The sequence below is a fragment of the Ochotona curzoniae genome, unplaced genomic scaffold, assembly GCF_017591425.1.
Source record: "Ochotona curzoniae isolate NIBS_2020 unplaced genomic scaffold, NIBS_Ocur_1.0 contig_430, whole genome shotgun sequence".
In the NCBI taxonomy this organism is placed as follows: Eukaryota; Metazoa; Chordata; class Mammalia; order Lagomorpha; family Ochotonidae; genus Ochotona; species Ochotona curzoniae.
In genome coordinates, this window is record NW_024466219.1 from 8,998,683 (window position 1) to 9,005,696 (window position 7,014).

The following is a 7,014-nucleotide window of genomic DNA, read 5'->3' on the forward strand; positions in this document are numbered from 1 at the left end:
TGAAAGTTAAGTAAATCATAGTGTGGTGTTTCTATTCTCATATAGAGATAACGAACCTACATAAAAGTCATAATTAGGGTCAGGTCTGTGGCGAAGATGCTGCTTGGCACGTTTGCATCTCACTTGGAGTGCTTGAGCTCCAGCTCTGACTCTGTTGCAGATTCCAGTTTTCTAATTAATGCACACTCTGGCAGGTAACACATGAGAGAGACTTGGTGTGAATTCTTGGCTCCCGGCTTTGGCCTGGCCCAGGCATGGTTATTGAGAACTTTTAAGGAGTGAATCATCAAGGCAGCAACTTTTCTTCTGTTTAGGACTCTTTCTCTCTTTCTGAAATAAGTAAGCAAGCAAATAAATAAATGTAAGGTCAAAATTGCTTATAGAGGTCATTGTACAATTTTGTGATTACACTAAGAAACACCGAACACTTCAGATGGGTGAGTTGAATCCCTATAAAGCTATTATCAAAAAATTGTACAACACGAAAGAATCAGGAAATAAACATTTTAGAAATTTAAAATTTAAATAATATGTAAAGATGAAGGCTTATAGAGAATTTAGAATAAACTTGTATGGGGTTTAATAAAAAGAAAAAATGAAGAACTGGGGCTCACATCTGCCATCTGTTGAAGCAGCAGATCTGCTGTCTAGGAAAGGGGAAAGTAACAGCTTCATTTACCCTTCCCGCGTCTGAAAGAGAAATTCTAAAGAAGAATTTCACCCATGTTTCAGAAGAATGAAATATGCATAAATATGTTTTATTCAGACTACAAGATGTAACAGTATCTTAAATTTGGATTTTTTCCCTCTCAGTTTCTGAGAATGTCTTTCAACTTTCCCAAGTTGTTTGAGATGCATGTTTGAGCAACAATTCAAACCTTGTTGAATTGTTGTCAGCTCACTGTTTCCCTCTTAGGTACAAATTAAATTGGGAAAAACAAAGGGATAAGTTTGGGAATTCCAGAAAACATTTCTATATAAATTGTCATCAGGTTCTGTCTCTGCAGCAGTCTTCTTGTGGAGGGTGGGTGGCGTCTCATTCCCTGAGTCCAATGGGGCTTCAAAGAGGCTGCTTGGGGGCTTTGATATTTATTTCATAGATCCGTGTCTTAGCACTGAGTGAAATTTTAAAAAGGATTAAAGTCCCCCCCCCAAAAAAAAAGCAGAGACAAAGCAGGAGAGAGAAATTGTCTTAAGACAATCTTTGTCCAGAAGACATACCTCCTCATAGTTCACTCTGATAAAAATGAGAGCAAGGTTTTGGAATGCAGAGAAACAAGGAGGGTCCAAGAGTGGTTTTAGCTGTCCACAGAGGTATCATTCTGGTTTTTCCTCTTCTAAGAACCCTAAGAGGTCATGGACTATAGCTGCTTGGTTGGAGGGAACAGCTTCCCAGGCAAGCACGGGAGTCAATAAGGCCACCCAGTTCCACTAGACCCTTCCACTTCACAGGAAACCATGTGGGAAAAGGAAAGAAAGGCTAAAGTTCAAACCAACCTCGTATTTGTTTAATCATTAGACCAAATTAGACTGCAAATGTTTTTTTTTTGTTGTTAAGAAACTCTCATAGGTGATATGGTGAATTTCATATTGTAATACACTAGAGGTTTCTTAGTGAAAAAGTACAGGCAAAACACTTCTGAGCTAAAGTTGAGCCTGAAAAAGGATGAAAGTTTGAGTTGCATAAGCATGTTTTGTCCTTTGGCCTACATATAAAATAAAAACTATTTGCCATTGCACCTGAGCAGGACTGTTTCCATGGTACATTCTTGTTGAATTTTAAAAAACAAGATGGCAGAGGCTCATTTCATTAAACATTCACCCTGCATTTCACCAGCAGCTATATTTTTAATAATTAGAAATGTGAACAAAATGTTTGACTGAATATTTCTATTTAACAATTGTTAAACAACTAAATTTCTCAATTGTTAACACTTCATGCTATTTGCTTTGTTAACTTGTATGTATCCAGCTGTACAAATTCATCTTGCTTTGATTAAACCAAATCAAATGAAGTTAACAGTCACCATGGCAACTCATCACGTCCCAGTCAACATTGTTTGAAATTATAGGAATGGGTTCAACTGTTCTTACTTAGCAGTTCAGTTGAGAAAATCTAAAAATATTTTTTAAAATATTTGCAAATAATGTGGGAGGGCAGCAGCATACAATGGACAGATTTACAAATTTAGAACCAAAATTTGTAAGAAGAGTTGAGAGAAATTTCCAGAGAAACGATTCCAGAATTTGAGACAACCCCTCTGCCTTTTCCTCTTGAAGTGGTTATAGAAAGATCAAAAAAATCAAAATGTCATTAATAGACCCCAGAACTTAAAAACCATATTTCTTAGTCATTATTGCTCTGCTAAGCCAAATTCTAACCCATGTTAGTGTCTTTTCAAAATAGCTTACCCCCACATGCTTTGAGAAATGTCTACTTGTCCATATTACAAAAAATTAGCTCACAACTTCTTTCTTCCTTCTAGTTTCTTCACTCTTGTCTGTCATCTACTTTAATTCAATTTTGAGATTTACCTTGGTGCATATATTTTTTTTAATACACTAGGGCCTGTCACTCTATGTATAAGACATCTATAAAGACTTTTATTGAGTAATAAATATAACACTTTAAGTATGCTTAAAATAAATATAATATCATTGAAATATTTACAGAACTGAAAATGTAGAACTTAACTAGTTAAATGTGAATTTTTATATCCTTTCTCAACCTTAAATTTGCTCTTTAACTTCTGCCTATAATATATGAAGAAAAGTGGGAAGGAAGGTGAAAAGGAAGGAAAAGAAAAAGATAAAATAACTAAGAATAATATAATAAACTGTGTGTCCTCCAGCTGATGAAATGGTACATAATTATTACAAAAAAGAAAACTGCTCCATTTGTATTGGAATTGTGATAGGTCTCTTGCATTCTAGTTGAAAATACAAATTAAAAATAATTGTATTACACTGTGATATATAATACTATGTCCCATACATAGACATGTGTATATATAAATAAATACCTTAAGTTTTTTTTACATCTCAGAAGACCAAAAATATTCCCTGTGAAGCTAACTATGAGGGGAATCAGAAAATCTTATTCATTAACTTATAACATTTGTATTGCTTGAACTGCTTTACAATGTAAAAGGACTGGCCTTATATTTAAGAAAGATAACAAATCATTTTAAAATAATAATTTTAACATACCTGACCACAGAAAAACTTATTTGATGGTAAGTAAATAGGTTAACTGAATTTTAATTTCCTTATAAATAGTTTGAAAGTCATACGAAAGCAAATTTAGATGGCTGCCAGAGTGAAAGTAGATAGAATTCTACTGTTATCGGAGAAGATAAATTCTTCAAAAATTCTTCTAAGTTTTGATAAGGCTTTTCTGACCCCATTTTCTCCAGCTTTTTCCTCCAAGGAAGTATGTTGAGATCCCCGAATTCAGTTCTAATGTATAATGTTCTCCAGCATTTTGATCTTTCTTTTTTTGTGATGATGAAAACAGATATCTATGACTTCTTAAATTCCCTTTGAAAAATTAAAATTTCTCTGTGCAGAACCAGGCAGTGGTGTCTAAGCTTTGGAACACCGAGAGTGACCATCACGCTGGTGATTCTTTGATCTGCTCAGGGCCCCTGTGCCTCGTGAGGGTACACACTCCAAGCAAAATTCGTGATGAGGATTGTCTTACAACATAAAGCTGTTTAAAAACAAAACAGTCACAATTGGAAGATCATTCTCAGGCCCTCAGATATCTAATTGAAGCGACAGTTTAATGAAGTTGTGCAGTCGGCTGGATCCCCTTGCTCAGCTGTGCTTCTTCATCAAGCAAGCCCTGCCTTCGGTCATCATGACATTTTCTCCACCACTTTCTCAAACATCTTTGGTCTCTTCAGTCCTTGACTTTGCTGACCAAATGTCCCTTCACGTTCTCAGCCTGCAGTGTTCTCTCCCTCACAGAAGAGAGATGGAAACAGTGTCATAAACAGTTCTGTCATAAATCCAATTCTCCATCTTGACCAAGAACCACCCTATACCGTGCCCTTCATCCTATCTCTTCCCACCTTTTCGGGAAGTCTTCTTTCTAGTTATCTATTGATTTTGAAGGACTATACTATCATAATAACATAGGGGAAATTAGTGGGGGGAGGGATTTCGGAGAATCTCAGAGCCTAAGGAATTGTATCAAATGAAAGAAGAGAGAGAAAGAGAGGAAGGAAGGAAAGAAGGAAGGCAGAGAGAAAGAAACAGAAAGAAATAAAGGAAGAAATCCATTATTTTTAAGAATCTAAATTATCTAGGATGTTTTCCTATTGTCTTCCATATGTCCTTTACTGTCCTATTGCCACTTAATTTGAACATGCACAATTTATCTCGTTTTTATTCAGAGACATACTCTCATCTCCCCCTGCACTGCCACACTAATTGATAATCTCACTGCATTCATGTTTCCATTTCTTTATGAACATTTATTCCGCAGCCTACTCCAATTCCATGTTTCATCCTTTTCCCTTCAGGCTCACCTCTGATATAAAAATCACATTTTTAGCCTCTAACTTTTCTGATTTCTATCTAATCTGAATTGCCATTCTATAGTTTCCTTTGTTGTACCCTAACCTATCTCAAGCACTAAACTTTGGATACCTTCAAAACTCCAAATCAGGTTTCTGCCTGTCCTTACTCTGGAAAAAAAAAATCTAATACCATAGGTATAGTAAATACCTACCAACTAATGATTATACCCAGAGTCACATCTCAACGCCCATTCTTATGTAGCTCTTACGTACAGAATAAGCAGGCACTAAATGGAAACAATCAGGAGGATTTGTAGGAGTTCTCTTAGATCTATATCTGTGGAAGAGAAAGGAAGAACCCTAGACGGGAGAAGTACATCTGTAATGGCTTCAGCCACAGGTCTCAGCCAATCATATCCTGCCTGGAACTCAGATGACCTTCAGAAGTTAACCTCAGCTGGAGAGAGGGGCCTTTTCTTCCCTTTCTCTTTCTGATGTCTGCTGCCCACTCATTGGTGCAGGCCAGCCTGAGAAGGACTTATGCTCTCGAGGGAGAAGGATATTATCACTGAGAAGACATTCCCACCCCTAATCTTCTTACGGCCTGAACCTATGAGAGCTCCCAACAGCTGGGAGAGAAAGTTTATCTTTCTGATAGGAATCCAGATGTTTCATCACAATATCAACCCCAAAAATCAACTGCTATAACATTTGTAAAACTCAAGTATTTGTGGTAATCTCCACTTCTCACATGTTCTTCTAGGCATCTTCAAAGCCTAGACATCCTCCTGAGCTGTCTTCTCTGCTCCCTTCCACCATGGTGGCTCATGTCCTATTTCATGCAATAGCCATGTTCCTCATCCCTGCTACTGACTCCAAGGTACATGATCAGCATATCTTACCTGCATGGCTTCATTGCTTTCCCAAGTGGCTTTCCCCTACATGCACTGGCACCTTTTACATAATTCTCCATATTGTAATCACCATGTCCATCTGATGACTTTCAAGATTTGTAGTGTGGACTACAAAGGCCGTTATTATCACGTCTACAATTCTGTGGAGTTATTTTGTTCCTTTTCTCCATTCTTTTCCACTCAGGCCATGCTGGAATTATCTTAGCTTGTAGGAATTTCCATTTTGTTTTCTTTATTCTTTGCTATTTTCCACATGTTCTTTCTGGAACAGAAACACTTCACTTCCTCATTGAAAATCTCAGGAATCTAACGCTTTCTAGGGAATCCAGAACTAGGCTGTGACCCCTGATATTCGCTCACAAAGTATCTCTGACACATATGAAGTTTTTATGACCTCCTCAGCCACAATGTAATGCTATTGCTGCCCAGTGCCTAGAATAATGCCTAGTGCATGACATGTGATAAATACGTCAGTTTCTCTGCTTGGAATGTCTTCAGTCTTGTAAGCTTCACACTTTCCCATCTCATCCACGTAACGAAATTATCACCTCTATTGAGCCATCATTTTATTCTGTAGCTGCTTCTACTGCTGCATTTTTTAAAGATTTATTTTATTTTTTATTGCAAAGTCAGATATACAGAGAGGAGGAGAGACAGAGAGGAAGATCTTCCCTCTGATGATTCACTCCCCAAGTGAGTGCAACAGCTGGAGCTGCACGGATCCTAAGCCAAGAGCTCCTTCCAAGTATCACATGTCAGTGCAGGGTCCCAAGGCTTTGGGCCGTCCTCAACTGCTTTCCCGGGTCATAAGTAGGGAGCTAGATGGGAAGTGTAGCTGCCGGGATTAGAACCAGTGTTCATATAGGATTCTAGCACATTCAAGGCAAGGACTTTAGCCACTGAGCCACCATGCCAGGCCCACTGTTGCAGTTCTATATTCTTAGGCAGTGTATTATTCCAGACTATTCTACTACCCCAACATATAAAAGCCAGTAAATTTTATAATGAATACATCAGAAGATATGAAAGCACTGGCTGCATACGTCCACATGGCAGCTGTGCACAACTGCCCAGAGCATGCCTTCTGCAGTCCCCCAGAAATGTCCACAAACAGGCTGTGCTTACGCTGCACACGCAATCATCTGTGAGTCTTTGACTTTAAAGTTGCCAGTACCTGCCTATCTTTTCTGCCAAACTGCCAGTTTCCTGTTTAGTGAGTTTCTTAGATACAATGAGATTTAATTTATTCATCCATGAACCCAGCATCACTCAAGATGTTATATGCTTCCCACATACCTCAGGTGATCTACAATATTCATTGAATTTTTCATGATTTTATTACTTAAAATTAATACACTCATACTGATATTTGATTTTAATCAAACTTCAATTTTATGAGACTGATTCTGGAAGCATAGTAGGAGATAAAATCATTATCATGAGCTCAGAGTCAGTTCTACAATGCGCACATTTAGTGTTGAATGAATGTAGAGTTAGGTCCAGCTGTGGCTCCACTTCCAGAAGAAGCTTTCATAGGACAACAATCTAGAACTGCGTGTTGGGGGGGGGTTGAA